This window comes from Dromiciops gliroides, chromosome 1 (genome assembly GCF_019393635.1).
Source record: "Dromiciops gliroides isolate mDroGli1 chromosome 1, mDroGli1.pri, whole genome shotgun sequence".
NCBI lineage: Eukaryota > Metazoa > Chordata > Mammalia > Microbiotheria > Microbiotheriidae > Dromiciops > Dromiciops gliroides.
Genome location: NC_057861.1, coordinates 206,119,777 through 206,137,452, shown reverse-complemented (window position 1 = coordinate 206,137,452; position 17,676 = coordinate 206,119,777).

Sequence of the window (17,676 nt, the reverse complement as noted above, 5' to 3'; positions counted from 1 at the left end):
ATGAAGAATTGAGGCTTATAGATGTCAAATGATTTTCTAAGAGTCACATAGTCAATAGTTGAGACACAATCTAAACTTATCTTCTTGGCTTTGGGTCCAGCACTTTATCTAGCCTATCAGTCTCTATAAAGATAATGAGTTCAGTTTGAAGCATGCTGAGTTTGAGATATATAAAGGATATCTACACAAAGAGGTCTAATAGGCAAGTTGGTACAATGGATAAAATAACAGACATTTACGTGTTGTGTGACTCTAGAAGAGTAATTTAATCTTGCTTTGCCTCAGTTTCTTCATCTATAGAATGGGGACAATTATAATTATAGTACCTGTCTCACGGGGTTGTTGTGAGGATTAAATGATATGATAATTGTAAAGTGCTTAGCACAGTGCCTGGCACATAGTAAGTGATATATAAATGTTAGTTATTGTCATTATTATTTGTGAGACTGATATCCAAGAGAGATATAAAGACTGACTATGTAGATCTGGGAATCTTATGCACAGAAGTGATAGACAGTTGATAACATTGGAGTTGATGAAAATCCACAAGAAAGGATAGAAAGAGAAAAGGAAAGAGGACATACTTGCAGATTGTCAGAGGAACATGGATGATGATCTTGAAAAGTGGATTTTGAAAGATTAGTCTGATGAGTAGGAAGAGAAGGAAGGGAGTTTTGTGTTATAAAAGTCCAGGGAACAGGAAGTATTCAGGAGGGGCTGGCAATTAGTGTCAAATGCTGCTGAGGTCAAAAAGAATGAGGACTGAGAAAAGGACATTGTGTCTGCCAATTATGAGATCCTTGATGACCTTGGAGAAAAGTTTCAGTTAAGAAAATGAAGGAAGGTGATGAAAGAAATTGTCTTGCAAGGGGTTGAGAAGTGAGTGCAAATGTCAGCTGTCACTTTTCTATGCTTCATTTTCAAACTCCTCAACTCCACAAAATACAGTGTATAGTGTGAAAAGAGCTAAAAAAGGAAGGCAAAAATTATTAACTTAGTACTTATAACTTATTCAACTTCTTCAATCTGTAGGCTTCAGCTTACTGGGAGCTTCCTGTATTTCCTGGTGAGTAAAGCATCTGGATTGGGGAACAAGGGTCACCTTGGGTATTTCTGAGATCTCTCTCTTTTTTTTTTGTGGGGCAGTGAGGGTTAAGTGAATAGTCCAGGGTCATACAGCTAGTAAGTGTCAAGTGACTAAGGCCACATTTGAACTCAGGTCCTCCTGAATCTAGGGCCAATGCTTTATCTACTGAGCCACCTAGCTGCCCTCTATCTCTCTCTCTCTGTCTCTCTCTCTCTTTCAACTTATATCCAGTTCCTGATTATTCTTTGGATCATTGAGGAGTTTTTTCTTTGTTTGTTTGTTTGTTTTGTGGTTTGATGACAGGGCAAATTCAATAAAACTGAGGTATTATTGAATGAACCATAGAAGAATGGGCGATTGTGTTTAGTAGGGTTTTTACTTTCAACAAGACTAGTTTAAGTTTCATGTCTTCTAATCCATCTTTCATACAGTTTCCTTGATAGTATTGTAATGTATATATCTGCTCCAGTCATCACTCAAAACTTTTCAATGACTCTCCATTATGTACTAGATAAAGTAGACTTCCTTACCCTGACATTCAAGACTCTCCACAATTTGGGATAAATCTATGTTTGCAGGTTTTAAAAATATTATTTCCCTTTATTTGTTGGATTATTTATTTTTTGTTCTATGAGACTATATGGCATGGAGGCAATATTTTAACTTCCATGCTATTCCCTTTTCATAAATTTCTCACTCTTCCTTGCCAACGATTGAAATATTACTGACCTTGGGGGCAGCTAGGTGGCGTAGTGGATAAAGCACCGGTCCTGGATTCAGGAGGACCTGAGTTCCAATCCAGCCTCAGACACTTGATACTTACTACCTGTGTGACCCTGGGCAAGTCACTTAACCCTCATTGCCCCACCAAAAAAGAAAGAAAGAAAGAAAGATTACTGATATTTTAAAATCTAAAACAAATATCTCCTCCATGTGGACTCCCATGATCCCTCAGAAAAAAAGATTATGCCTTTGTTTCTACCTCTCTTACATACTCAAGTTATATTTTATATTACATAGCTATATGATGATGTGAATCTCCTCCACTACACCAAAAATTCTTTGAAGGCAAGGACTACTTCTTTCTCTTTGTATATTCCTCAGTTTCTAACTTAGTAAGGTTTTTCTCCTGCTGGGAATTTAACAAAAGTTACCTGAAATGATTTGAACTTCTCGTCTTATCTGTTTTGTTTTTCAGTTGGACATATACAGAAACATTTTATTTTAGAACTGATACAAAGTTTATTTTAAAGAATATGTATATTCATTTCTAAATGGCTTTGCATGACTGATTTATGTCAGATGCAAGTCAATATGGTCATTTTAATATGGCTTGGAATAAGAGCTAGTTAACCTTTTTTGCCAAGTCAGAGATGGATCTAAAATGCCCTCAAAAGTTAGCAGTTGGTGAGTTTATGTGGACAGAACAGAATTCAAACTATCCTTCCTTCAAAGGTATTTATGGAAGATTTTTCTGCATTTTTGAATCTTTGGAAGCTACATTATTAAACTCTGCATGAATGTTGGCAGAATAAGGTTTTCAGGGCCTATCATATCTAAGGCTTAAAATGTTGGTAGAAGAGACAGAAAATTCTCTTAATTTTGTTTTGGAATACCAAGCAGATCTGCAGCTAATTGTATTTGCAGGAACATCAGTCAGCTGGACGATCTTTTTTTTTTTTTTTTTGTGGGGCAATGGGGGTTATGTGACTTGCCCAGGGTCACACAGCTGGTAAGTGTCAAGTGTCTGAGGCTGGATTTGAACTCAGGTACTCCTGAATCCAGGGCCGGTGCTTTATCCACTGCACCACCTAGCCGCCCCAGCTGGACGATCTTTTAACCAAAATTATGTAGTTGTAAGTTAAATGGGCAAATTTTAAAATGAACTAATTAATTTAGCAGTTTTCTTTTTTCAATACCATACTCTATTTTGTAACTTGGTTACTAGAAGAGGTATAAGCCTCAAAAATCTCAACTCTTCATTAGATCTTTATCTATATGACATGTTTGGAGATAGAACTACTGTACCCAGAAGCCTTTTATATCAATGCTAAATTACTCCTTTTTTCCATCAATATCAGATTTTTCTTTGGAGGTGAATAATATTTCTCATCAATAGTCCTTTGGGATTGTCTTTGATCATTGTATTGTTGAGGATAGTCAAGTCATTCACAGTTCTTTATCAAACAATATTGCTGTCTCTGAGCACAGCGTTCTCTTGGTTCTGCTTACTTCACCATACAACATTTCATACATGTCTTTCCAGACCTTTCTGAACTCATCCTACTTCTCATTTCTTAAAGCACAATAATATTCCATTGCCATCATATACCAGAGTTTGTTTAGCCACTCCCCACTTGATGGCCATTCCTTTGATTTCCAATTCTTAGCCACCACAAAACAGCTATTATAAATATTTTTGTACAAATAGTTCTTTTTTCTCTTTTTGATGACGTCTTTGGGATATAAACCTAGCAGTGGTATTGCTGGATCAAAGGGTATACACAGTTCTATAGCCCTTTGGGCATAGTTCCAAATTGGTCTCCAGAATGGTTAGATCTTTTCGCAACTCCATCAACAGTGGATTAGCGTTTCAGCTTTCCCACAACCCCTCCAGTATCCAATAGCTAAATTACTCTTATGAAATTGCTGACGATATAAGACTATGTCATGAAGAGAAAGCATCATGGGTAATTATTGTCACCAACTATATAACTTCTCAATTGTATAGCTTCATCTCCTCTCAGCCCACCAAAACAAAACAAAAAAGAAATATAATAAATCAGACTTACATCCCAGTGAGTGTTCCCACTATTCTGGATTTCTACTGTAGGATGAGTTTTGAAACTGTACAATACAACTTTCTCAGGAGGTCCTCATACATATATGTCTGCTGGTGGGTCAATTTTTATGACTTTTATTCCTTTGCAAGTGAAATTCAGGAAACTAGATTGTGCAGCGGATAAAACCAGGCCTAGAGTAAAAAAAGTCAAATCTTCCTGAGTTTAAATCTAGCCTTAGATACTTGTTGTATGACCTTTGGCAAGTCACTTAATCCTGTTTGCCTCAGTTTCTTCGTCTGTAAAATGAGTTGAAGAAAGAAATAGCAATCCACTCTAGTATCTTTGCCAAGAAAACCCCAAATGGGTTTTTGAAGAATCAGACACAACTGAAATGACAACTGCAAGTGAGATCCTCTAAAGTCCCTTCCAGTTCAGTGTGTATGATTTAATATGTTATGATATTGTTTGCTGCCACAAGTTACATGTGCTAGCAATATTCATAGAGTCCTAGAGTTAGAAGAGAACAAGAGGCAAACAACAATCTCAGCTACAAAATTGCCAAAAGGGGGGCATTTAGCTTTTTTTTTTAGCATAACCTCCATTCACAAGAAAAATACTACCTTGTTGTTGCATAAAATAATATATGCAGAATGCTTTGATTCCAGTTTCCCCAAATTAAACATACTATCTAATACAGAGAAGCGATGCATTTGAGGTCTGGAATGTAACTTACTTTTCTATATAGTCACTGGAGGATGTTTTTACTTGATTATTAATATTTTCATAAGAAATTATTTTTGTCTTTTTGCTTTTAAAAGAGTATTGATGTGAGAGGAAAAGAAAATAGATATCTGTTCATTTTAAAAAGAAGAGAAGTCTGAGCATACAGATGTGACATATTATGCACACTTTCAGGTGAGGTCACTGTATTATTAGTTGTCATGAATTTTTTTATGTTGCTACAAGTAATCTCTCACAAAGTAGGAGTAATCTGGAAAATTATATAATTTAAAAACAAAAGATATCAATACAATTGAAAATGAAAAATAAAAGAGAACATTCTTAAATTGGCTAGTAGTTGTGATAGTGGGATAGTACATTCCAATTTTTATAGCTTTGTTATTAAAATTTTCTTATTCTTAGGTCACCTCTTCCCTATGTAAATAAAAATGTTGTTCCTACTTTTGTCCTCCATGGCCAAGAAAACTGTTTAATTTTTCTTTTTCTTTTTGATATTTGGGAATTCTCAAATGTCAACTAAACCCCCTCTTTCCTAGTTGTACAGCATGGTTTTCAAGAATCTTCAATAGTCTGGGCAAAGAATCACATAATACCAAAGTTAAAAGTAATCTTCAAGATCATCTAGTCCAATATGTATCTGCACAGGAATCATATCTGAAAGACAAATGACAAGAGCACATGTAACTTCTGATTGAAAACCTCTATTTATCAGGAACCAAATTCCATTAAATCAGTCCATCTCTCTCTCTCTCTCTCTCTCTCTCTCTCTCTCTCTCTCTCTCTCTCTCTCTCTCTCTCTCTCTCTCTCTCTCTGTTCAGGGCAATGAGGGTTAAGTGAGTTGCCCAGGGTCACACAGCTAGTAAGTGTCTGAGGCTGGCTTTGAACTCAGGTTCTCCTGAATCCAGGGCCAGTGCTGTATCCACTGCGGCACCTAGCTGACCCCCCATTTCTCTTGATTGTTAGGAAACATTTTTATCCATGAAATGAAAAGCTCTCAATGTAGTTTCCACCCATTGCTTCTCTGTGTCCTGCTTTTTGGGGCAAAGAAAAAATTTTATCCTTCTGTCACATGATACCCTATTGAAACTTGAAGACAGAACATTATCATATAGTAATAGATTTGTATTTAGGGACCTGGATTTGAATCATGACTGATATTTAGTAACTCTGTGATATTGCACAGTGACTTCATCTCTATTGTTCTTCAGTTTTCTTATCTATAGCATAAAGCAGTTATGACTATATTTTGTAATGTCCCTTCTACTTCTAAATCTACTTTAGTATTCTTTTCTGTAACCCCAGTTACTTCAAATGATTACTAATTAAGATAGATTATAAGATTTAGACATGGGAGAGAATTTAGAGGTCATTCAGTCTAGTTTCCTAATTTTATATATGAGTAGCCTAAGGACCAGAGAGATGTAACAACTTTATCAAAGTCACACTAATATTAATTAGTGAGTCATTCTTCAACAAGCATTTATTAAGTACCATGCTTTGTACTAAGCTCAGGGAATACAAAGAAAAGTAAAAGAAAGTACCTGTTCTGAAGATGATGAAGGTCTATTGAAGGAAACAACATGTAAATGGCTATGTAGAAACAAAATATATCCAGGAGAAATTGAAGATAATCAAAAGAAGGAAACACTGGTATTAAGAGTGATTAGGGGGGCAGCTAGGTGGCGCAGTGAATAGAGCACCGGCCCTGTAGTCAGGAGGACCTGAGTTCAAATCCAGCCTCAGACACTTAACACTTACTAGCTGTGTGACCTTGGGCAAGTCACTTAACCCCAATTGCCTCACTTAAAAAAAAAAAAAGAGTGATTAGGAAAGGCTTCTTGTAGAAGGTAGAATTTTAGCTAAGATTTGAAGGACACCAGGAAAGCCAATTGGAAATCAGGAAGGAGAGAATTCCAGGTAATAGGATCAGTCAGTGAAAATTCATGGAGTTAGGAGATTAAGTGTCTTGTGTGAGGAAAAAAAAATGATTTCAAAAATAGTAAGAAGGCAGTCTATGAAAGAGTTTGTATATCAAACAGAGGATTTTATATTTGATCCCAGATACAATACAGAGCCACTACAGTTGATTGAATTTGGGGGTGAAATGGGTAAATAGGTACTTTAGGAAGATTTGATAATTAATTTGAGGATGTGCTAGAATGAGGAAAGACTTCAGGCAGGGAGTCCAGCCAGCAGGCTAATACAATATTTCTGATATGATGAGGGTCCAGAACAAAGTGATAGCAGTGTCATAAGAGAGAAAGAATATACATGACAGGTGGAGCCAAGATGGCAGAGAAAAGGCAAACTCACCTGAGCTCTCCCCCAAACTTCTCAGAACACCTTTAAATAATGCCACAAGACAATTCTTAGAGCAGTAGAATGCACAAAAGGATGAGGTGAAATAATTTTCCATCAAAGACAACTTAGAAAGTCAGCAGGAAAGGTCTGTGATACTTGGGTGAGCACAGACCTGGCCCCAACAATACACGAGTAGGCCTTGGGAGCCACTGAATTAGCAGTAGCAGCATCTGCTTCTGAAACTATCAGTCCATAGGCAGTGAGGGGAGTGAAAAATTGAAAAGAAGGAGATTACAGGGGTCTCTTTGTTGGCACTGGGAGCAGGACTCTATTGTTTTGTCCATACTTAGATCCAGGCTACAGTCCTGGGTGTCAGATCCAGGCTACAGTCCTGGGTGTCAGATTCAGCCTGAGGAGGAGCACTTGCATACCAGAACTTGCTGTTGCAGTGGAGCAGTGACCCTCATCACAGTTTGTGCGAAGAAAAGAATGTTTATGGCCTTTCACAGACAGAAGTGTAATAAACACACTGCTCCTCAGATCATACTATCTTGGAAGACCTGAACGCTTACAGGTCCCTAGAAGTATCTCTGAAGACTGCTGTAAAAAATCCCTAAAGCTTGGGAAAGTGCAACCTCCACCCTATAAACAGAACCCTACTTTAACAAAGAGTCAAATGTAAAGAAATAAGCTGGGAAGATGAAAAAATAACAGAAAAAAAAATTTCACCTTATGAAGGTGACAAGATGCAAACACACACTCATAAGAAGATACCAAACTCAAAGCTCCTACATCCAAAGCTTCCAATAAAAATATAAATTGGTCTCAGTCCATGGAAGAACTCAAAAAGAACTTTGAAAATCAATGAAGAGAGGTAGAGGGAAAATTGGGAAGAGAAATGAGAATGATGCAAAAAAAAACCCCCAAAACCATGAAAAACGAGTCAACAACTTGGTAAAGGAGATACCAAAAAATACTGAAGAAAATAGCACCTTAAAAAATAGAGTTGTCCAAATGGTAAAAGATGTACAAAATGCCAGTGAGGAGAATGCCTAATAACTGGAGAAATTCAATGCTCATGGGTAGTGTAAGGGCCAAATTTAGTATAGGAAGAGTTAATTGGGTGGCTCACCTTAATATTGATTGGGTAAGAAAAGAAACAGCCTATTTCAAAAACAAAACAGGTTTTATTAATGGGAACAAATTCAAAACAATATCTGAATCACACAAGTGAGATTAATAGAAATAGGTCCCAGGCACCTGAACCTGCCTCCAGCCCAGCTAGCTCCAAAAAGAGCTAGATTTGCCTCAAAAACACAAACTCACCACACCCCAAATCTGTAGCTTTAAGGAGAATCAGCTGTGTAGTATCTTCTTTTTTTGTCTGAAGGTCAAACACCAGCAGCTCCCCTAAATGCCTGCCTTCCTTCCTGGTTTCCCTCAGAACCCTCTCTAACTGCCTTTTTAACTACATCTCTAACTCCCTCTAATTGAATCCATTTGCATCTAACAGACCCTCTCACAGGAAGGGGAGGTGTTGTATTTAGCCATGCTGAGTCTCCAATTGGCTCAGCACACCCACATGGGCTGTCCACATTATAATCTAGTCAGACCCATGTGGGTGTGGGGAAGGCTAAAAGAAGAGGCATAGTTACTTAGTTTCAATAAATGTTACCTGTGGTCAGAGTTCCTCCTGTTTGTTCAATTATCTCTCAAAGTACACACCCATCTTCTCTCAGGTTTTTCAAACTTACATCTTTTCCATTCTGACCATAATGAAGCAAAGATATGGTTATGAAAACCCCAAATCACAATTAATTCCCTATAGTAGGTGAAGCTAATACATTAAAACACCATATTCTCAAAATTAATTTATAGTTTTGATGTTATAAAAACCAAATGATCAAAGAGATACTTTAAGGAACTGGATAAAGTAATGTCAGATAATCTAGAGGAACAAAAGATTTAGGATACCAATGGAAATGAAAAAATAAAAAGGTAAGAATTAAAGGGCAATATACCTCCTTTACTTCAAATTCTAGTATGATACCAAAGTCATCAAAACCATTTCATATTAGTTAAAAAAGAGTGATTTTGATGAATGGAATAGTTTAGGCAAGGTAAAGTCAGAAATAATGGAATTCAATTACCAAGAGATGTATGAAATCTCAAAATGAAATTACTTAGGAAATAACTTGCCATTTGAAAAGTACTAGTAGGAAAATTGAAAAACAGTCTGGCAGAAATTAGGTATAGATGAATACTTTACACCATTTTCTAAGGTAAATTAAGAGACAACAGAATGCAATAATATGTAATTTACAAGAAACAGACTTGAAATTGAAGATACACAGAGAGTTAAAATAGTTGAAGCAGAATCTGTTACATTTCAGCTGAAGTAAAAAAAAATGTGCAGCAGTCATGATCTTAGACAAAGGAAAAGCAAAAATAAATCTAATTAAAAGACAGAGCAGGGAAACTAAACTTTGCTAAAAGCACCAGAAACAATATCAATACTGAACATAGATGAATAAAATAACATTTTATATAAATATTTAAAGTAAAAATAAAATTAATTATAGGAAGAAATAGAAAAGTTAGAGATGCTAGACCTTTGGAGAAAAACAAATAGGAAGAGAAAGAATTAAACCTATTCATCAACTATACATTGCACAGTCACAAAAATTGACCATGTATTATAACATTAGAAGGCCCCATTAATAAATGCAGAAAAGCAGAAGTGTTAAATGTACCTTTTACCAAACATTATTTAATTTAAAAATTGCATTCAGTAAACAAAACAAACCAAAACCAAAAGAAAAACAAAAACAAACTTAAAACAAAGATTGGTTAAATCAAACAATAAATTATGGAAAAATACAATTTCATTAAAGAATATTATATCAATGAAACAACATACCCAAATTTCTAGTATGTTATAAAGCAGTAATCAGGAGAATATATCTCTAAATTCTTTCATCCATAAAAGAGAGAAAAAACAGATCAACAAGTTGGGAATGCAACTAAAAATTTAAAATAAAAAAGTTGTATTAAATTGCTGAGAGAAGGGCTTGGTATAAAAGATACATATACATAAACAATTTTATAGAAATATATAAGAACAAACCCATTCCTAAGTAGGTAAATGGTCAAAGCATATGAATAAGCTGAATTCCTGTTAAAAACAACTCTAATTCTTCACTGGTAAATCTGGAAAAAAATTTTTTCTACTTATCAATACATGTGTCAGTGCACATCATTCCTAAAATTGGGACAAGATTTTCAGGTCGATGGAAATTAAGAATATCCCCCAAAGATTTGTGGAATAGGTGCCTTGTAGTCTCATAAAGTTGACCAGATTTTATAGGCCATCTTTTGTTTTCCTTATCTAGGGGCCAAATTTTAATTAGGGAGTGTTAATTAGGCAGCTCACCACAATATTGGGGCAAGGAAGGAGATTAACAGCCTCTTTCAAAAAACAGAACAGGGTTGATTAATATGAAAACAAATTCAAAACAAAAATAAGATTGATAGAACTAGGGATAAAGGAAAAGGGAATGGGGAAGGAAAATTATATGACCTGCGATCACCCCTTCCCCCCCACAACCCCCCACCCCACCCCGGGGCTCAGCAGAGCACACAGCTGTGTCCTGTCTCTCTCCAGCTCACAAGCCAGAATGACGAATCTCCTCCCTTCTCCTTCCCAACAATTGGCTGGCATCCCTAATTGACAGTCACATGACTGCCCTTACTGAGCTTTCAGTCATTTTAATTTTTTCCAGGCCCATGTAGGTGTTGGCATGTGGTCATGATGTGAGCTGCCAGCGCCATAGCTACAGCCAGTGGGTGGAGAACTGTGCTGTTGTGGAGGCGTGGCAACTGAGCCCCGCCAAGTGCATGCACCAGGGCTATTTTAAGTTTTGCCAAAAGATGGGGTCATAAAAACCTCAAATCACAATTAATTCTTTACTTTTATAACTAACTACTATTCCTAGTTCAATATGTAATTTAGTTTTTCTGATGCAGTCCTTACAGAATTATGCCACTTTACTATATTCAAAAGTTTGTGTTATGTTGGTGTTTCAAATGGCACTGGGATCATGTACAACCATTGACTGTCAAAATGTCATGTAAAAAATAGTTAGGAATCTATAACCTGACCAAGAAGTACAAAGAAGTTTTTAAATTTGAACTTTAGGCCACATAGAATCAGAAATTTATACATTTAAGGAAAAAGGCTTAAGAGACTGCCTAGTTCCTCTAAATCCCATCATTTTATAGATGATGAAACTTGCACTGAAGGAGGTTTTGATTTATCCAAGGTCATACAGGTTGTAAGCAAGTCTGATTTAGAATTTGAACCCAGATCCTTTGATTCTAGGGCCAACCCTGCCCCCCGCCCCCCCCATCCTGCAGCAACTATTTGATGCTGGAGAGATCAGCAACTATAGTCAAGAGTGGAGATAGATACACACACACACACACACACACACACACACACACACACATATGCATGTCATATACTTCCTACTTAGAAGGGAGACTATGCTATAGAATGATAGAATCAGGGGACCCAAATCAGAGAAAATTCTGTCATATGAAATTTCCTAACACATGCAAACAAACAAATAAAAAAATGCAAAACTCAACCCAAACCAGAAACAAATTAAACTTTTCTTATTCTCAATTCATCTATACCATCTCTGCTCTATTTCACTCAACTGCCTTCTACCTACCATTGGAAGGGTAATAAGGGCTACTTCTTGCAGGTCTTTCGCAACAAGAACAAAATCTTCCATAAGTATTTTGTTTTGGACCCTCCAGAATTAATGCCTTTGATATATAAACATATTTATACTTATTTTTGTTAGTAAAAGTGTTTCAGATGCATACATATATATATTTTTAAAAAGAAATGTGTTCAATATAAAACTCTTCCTTTTTAATATCTATCATGCTTTATATTTGATGATTTTTAACTTCATGGTGTATGTTTTTATTTTATTTTGAATTAAAAAACCATAAACATTCTAACTTGGATGATGGAGTTATGAATTTAGCAAATGCTGTTCCATCAGTTGCCCTATGTATTATGGTGATAGCTTTTTTTGGGGGGTATCAATTTATTATTTATTTACTTTTAACATTTAATATTAAAATAATAATTTTAATACGTAATATTTTAGTTCTAAATTCTCTCTCCTTCTAACCCTCTTCCACCCATTGAGAAGGCAAGCAATATGATATCAATTACATATATGAAATCATTCAATATATATTTCCATATTAGCCATGTTGCAAGAAAGGAAAGAAAAATAAAGTTAAAAATATAATACATCAATCTGCACTCATGGTTCAGCAGTTTGCTTTGTGGAGATAGCATTTTTCATCATGGATCCTTTTCCTTTTCCTTTTTTTTTCTTGTAACAATCATTTATTTTATTTTTTTCCAATTACATATAAAGATAGTTTTCAACATTCATTTTCATAAGAGTTAGAGTTCCAACTTTTTCTCCCTCCCTCCCTTTGCTCCCCCATCTATAAGGCAGCAACCAATCTGATATAGGTTATATGTGTGTGTGTGTGTGTGTATGTGTGTGTGTATGTGTGTACAATTCACAAGTGTTCTTTTTTTTTTTTAGTCTGTGTTCAATCAATATCAGTTCTTTCTCTGGGAGTGGATAATATGCTTCATCATTAGTCCCTTGGTAGTCCCTTGGGATTGTCTTGGATAATTGTATTGCTGAGAGTAGTTAAGTCATTCACAATTACTCATAGAACACTGCTGTTGTCACTGTGCACAATGTCCTCCCAGTTCTGCTCATTTCACTATACATCAGTTCATATGAGTCTTTCCAGGTTTTTCTGAAATCATCCTGCTTGTCATTTCTTATAGCACAATAATATTCCATTACAATCATATACCACAGATTCTTCAGTCATTCCCCAATTGATGGACATTCCTTTGATTTCCAGTTCTTAGCCACCACAAAGAGCTGCTATAAATATTTTTTGTACAATTTTTCCCCCTTTTCTCTTTTTCACAATTACTATTAACTGTTTCCCTCTATCTTATGCCTTTCCCCATGATATTTACTCTATTATCTATCTTATTTCACCTTATCCCTCTTCAAAAGGGATTTGTTTCTGACTATCCCCTCCCCCAATATGTCCTCCCTTCTTTTTTCCCCTCCCTCTTTATCCCCTTCCCCTCCTATTTTCCTGTAAGGTTAAATAGATTACTGCACTCAATTGAGAGTGTATGATATTCCCTCATTGAGCCAATTCTGATGAAATTAAGGTCTTTGAGCCAAGTCTGTTGAGTGTAAGGTTCATTCACTTGCCCACTCCTCCTCCATCTCTCCCCTCATTCCATAAGCACTTTCCTGTTTCTTTCATGTCAGAGTTCACCCCATTCTACTGCTCTGTTTCCCCTCCCCCAGTGCATTCCTCTCACCCCTCAATTTAAACCTAAAGATGTCATCATGGGGCAGCTAGGTGATACAATGGACAAAGCATCCAGCCTGGACCCAGGAGGACCAGAGCCCCAATTTGGCCTCAGACACAAGACACTCACCCACTGCACGACCCCAGGCATGTCATGCAACTCCAACTTTTAATGATTCTCTAGGGTCTTATATTTGAAAGTCGAATTTTCCATTCAGTTCAGATCTTTTCATCACACATACCTGAAAGTTCTCTTTTTATTGAATTCCCATTTTTTCCTTTGAAAGATTATATGAGGTTTTGCTGGATAGGTGAGGCTTGTTTGTAATCCCAATTCCTTTGCCCTCTGGAATATCATATTCCCTGCCCTCTGATCCTTTAATGTAAAAGCTGCTAGATCCTGTGCTATCCTGGCTGGGGCTCTGCAGCACTTGAATTCTTTTTTTCTGACTGATTTCAATATTTTCTTGTTGACTTGAGAGCTCTGGAATTTGGCTATAATATTCCTGGGAGTTTTCCTTTGGGATCTCTTTCAGGAGGTGATTGGTGGATTCTTTAAATTTCTATTTTGCTTTCTGCTTCTAGAATATCAGGGCAATTTTTCCTGACAGTTTCTTGGAAGATGATGTCTAAGCTGTTTCCTTGATCATGGTTTCCAAGTAGTCCAATAATTTTCAAGTTATCTCTCCTGGATCTAATTTCCAGTTCAGCAGTTTTTCCTAGAAGATATTTCACATTGCTCTCTAAATTTTTATTCATTTGAATTTGCTTTATTGCATTTTGGATTCTCATAAAGTCACTAACTTCCATTTGTTCAATTCTAATTCTTAGGGAATTATTTTCATCAGAGAGCTTTTGTATCTCCTTTTCCATTTGGCTTTTCAAGCTGTTGACTTTTTTCTCATGTCTTTCCTGCATCACCCTTATTTCTCTTTTAATTGTTTCTCTACCTCTCTAACTTTATCTCCAAAGTCCTTTTTGATCACCTCTATGTCCTGAGACCAATGCATATTTTTCTTGGAAGCTTTAGATATATGGGCCCTGATGTTGTTATCCTCTTCTGAGGTTGCACCTCGATCTTCCTTGTCACTAAAGTCCCCTTTCTTGGGACTGGATCTGTGTCAGCATGACTGTGGGGTTGGGTTACACTCCTGTCTTAGCACAGCAATTCCCTCCTTCTGACCTTTTTTTTTCTTTGTTTTTCTTTTCTTTTTTTTTTTTTTTGGTGGGGCAATGAGGGTTAAGTGACTTGCCCAGGGTCACACAGCTAGTAAGTGTCAAGTGTATGAGGCCAGATTTGAACTAAAGTCCTCCTGAATCCAGGGCCAGTGCTTTATCCACTGAACCATCTATCTGCCCCCTCCTTCTGACCTTCTAAGCTGTCTTTGGTTGGGAAATAATCTCACCACGTTCTTCTGTGGATATTTCTGCTCCAGGGAATTGTCCTATGGCATTATTTGGGGGTTATTTGGAGTGATTTTATCATGAGTTCAAGAGCTCATTGCCTTTTCCTCTGCCATTTTGGCTCCACCCAAGAACTCGGGCTTAATTTCTAATAATGAAAGACCACACAAATTGGGGAATAATAATCAGGATCTGCTTTTTCAGTCAGCCAACAAGCAATAATTAATTGCTTACTATGTGCCAGGTACTGTGCTAAGCACTCAAAATGATAAATACCAGCTAAAAGAAAGATAATTCTTGTCTTCAAGGAGTTTGCATTCTATTGGGTTAAGACAATACATAGAAAGAAGCAGAAAAGTGGTGTGTGTGTGTGTGTGTATGTGAGTGTACATGTGTGTAAAATTATGGTACCTGGTGAAGAGGCATGGTTGAGGAAATCCAGAGTATAGCATGGATAAGAATTCATCATGAATCCTTAAGAATTATCTTGGATCCTTTATTAAGGCAGCTAGGTAGTGCAGTGAATAGTTTGGCAGGCCTGGAACCAGGAAGACTCATGTTCATGAATTAAATCTGACCTCAGACAATTACTAGTTTTGTGACCCTGTGCATATAAGTTAACCTTGTTTACCTCAGTTTTCTCATCTATACAAATGATCTGGAGAAGGAAATGGCAAACCAATCCAGTAGTTTTGCCAATAAAATTCAGAGTGGGATCATTAAGAGTTGGACCCAACTGAAAAATCAGAATAATTTTTAGAGATTTTGTTTGTTCTTTATTCTTGAAGAGGACCATGACAGATGCATGACTTTCACTGAATTGTATTTAATTGAGGAAGGGCTGTGCAAAGTCACCAGTCTCACTTTCTCCTCCAGAGTCATCTGGGTGTAACGATTGGAATGACACCACCTGCTGGAGACTTACTGTAGAAGAGTTCCGCCCATGAAGGGAAGGTCTTTGAGGGCAAGACCAGGAGTCTTTTCTTTGGCATGAGGAAGTGACACGGGTGAGTGGGAGGAGGAAGGAAGAGACTGGCGCTCAGTCTCGCTCTCTTAGCAGAGCTAGAAATGTGCTCTCCCTCTAATAGATAGGAATCTAGGCCTTTCTCTCTCTTTACCAAAATTCTTATTCTCCTTAATAAATGCTTAAAAGTCTAACTCTTGCTAAAGCTTATAATTTATTGGTGACCACTCATTAAATAGTTTAGACAGTTTAGCTAGAATTTTAGCCCTTAACAGATGGCTGACCACGAAGAGGAAAGCTAAACCTCAGTCTTCTGATCTTCTGGTTGGGTAAGAAATTTCCCCTACCCTCTCCCTTTAACTAAGTACGGGCATACTGGCTGTGTTTTCCCTTTAAATTTTTTCAGATGGACCTTTTAAACTCCCTAATTACCCTATTTTTGATTTTAGTCTGTTTAACCAGACAAATGGGAGATAAGATCATGTTAATGCTTTGTTTTTGTGGATTTTCTATTTTTCTTTTTATTTTTGTTAAAAGAGCCAGCAATTTACTCACACAAGGAAATATCTCTCCCTCTCCCAACCATGCTTTTTCAGAGAAACCTGAAGAGATTCCCCGCAGCTTTTCCCAGTTCTAACAGTAATTGTTGCTTTAATTTTGCATGCCTGGAGGCAATGACCCACCCTCTAGAAGCTTTTAATCCCCTAGCACCAGGAGGCAAAGTGGGGGAAGAGGAATCCAGGTCTGAGTTCAAAATCAAGTCTGATTCAAATTGCCCTGGTCCCTCCCCTCCTCTCCAGACCCCACCATCTACTCCTCCCATGGCCAAGCCCATTGCTTCCCCTGCCTGGGAAGTCCAGAGATCTGATGCGCATGCTCAACTTTGTCTAACTACATTTGCAGCTTCAGGCTCAGCCCTTCCCCAGCCTGGCTGTGCTTCTGAGACAACCTTAGAAAACCCTTTAAATTGCAGATATGCTCGTTTTGTTCATAATTTTGCTAACCTGCTTTTGTCTTTAATTAGTAATCTTATAAAGCATTTGTATGGTGAAAAGACTGACAGACAATATAGAGGGGTTAAAGAAGAAAAACTTAAGCTGAATAAGAATGACAATCATCAACATAGTTCAAGACTCCGCTTCTTTTGCCATGGAAGGGTATATATTTTACAGAAATGTAGAAGTAAGCAGCAAGGTATTGATATGAGTATTGGGGATTTTCGATATCAGAATCAAAAGTGTTCTGAATTCACTCAGAGTGATAGTATCAGTTCAGAGGTTACATAGGATTTCTATGCTATTACATATACATTTTGAAATTAATGGTATGGGTTTATTTTCATAGAGATTTTCATGCTTTTGAGATTGTGTTTTATACTTAGTTTTTAAAACAAGGAGAATATTTGTAAAAGCTTTTTAGTCATGTAATCAAGTTTATATTTTATAATACTCTTATTAATATTAAGTTCATGCTCATTTAGATTTCCTTAGTTTGAATTTCACTGTCTTTTATTGTTCCATGTGTATTTTCTTCTATTCATTTATCTACTTTTAAAAAATTGCAAGATGGTCTTGATTTCATAATACAGTGTTAATTCTAGGAGTATTGTGCTCCCATATTCTGAGTTGTTTGTTTTTGTTATTTTTTCTCAACTGATTATTTGATCAAACTCTTTAAAGCATTTCCCTGGCAAATTGGTTGCCATGACAAGTGTAAATTGATTCTAGAAGTATTATTTTTGATAAGCATATTCCAAAAAAAAAAAAAGAGGGGAACATTTGTAAAAGTTTTCTTTTTTCAAAAAAAAAAGTTTTCTTTGAGATTGTGTTGTGCTTTAACTTGTATTTAAATGTTTCGATTTTTCACAAAAGTAATTGTATACTAAGTAAAAAAAAGATATTATTTGAAATTGTTGCATAATTATATATTGTATTCTGAGTCAAGATAT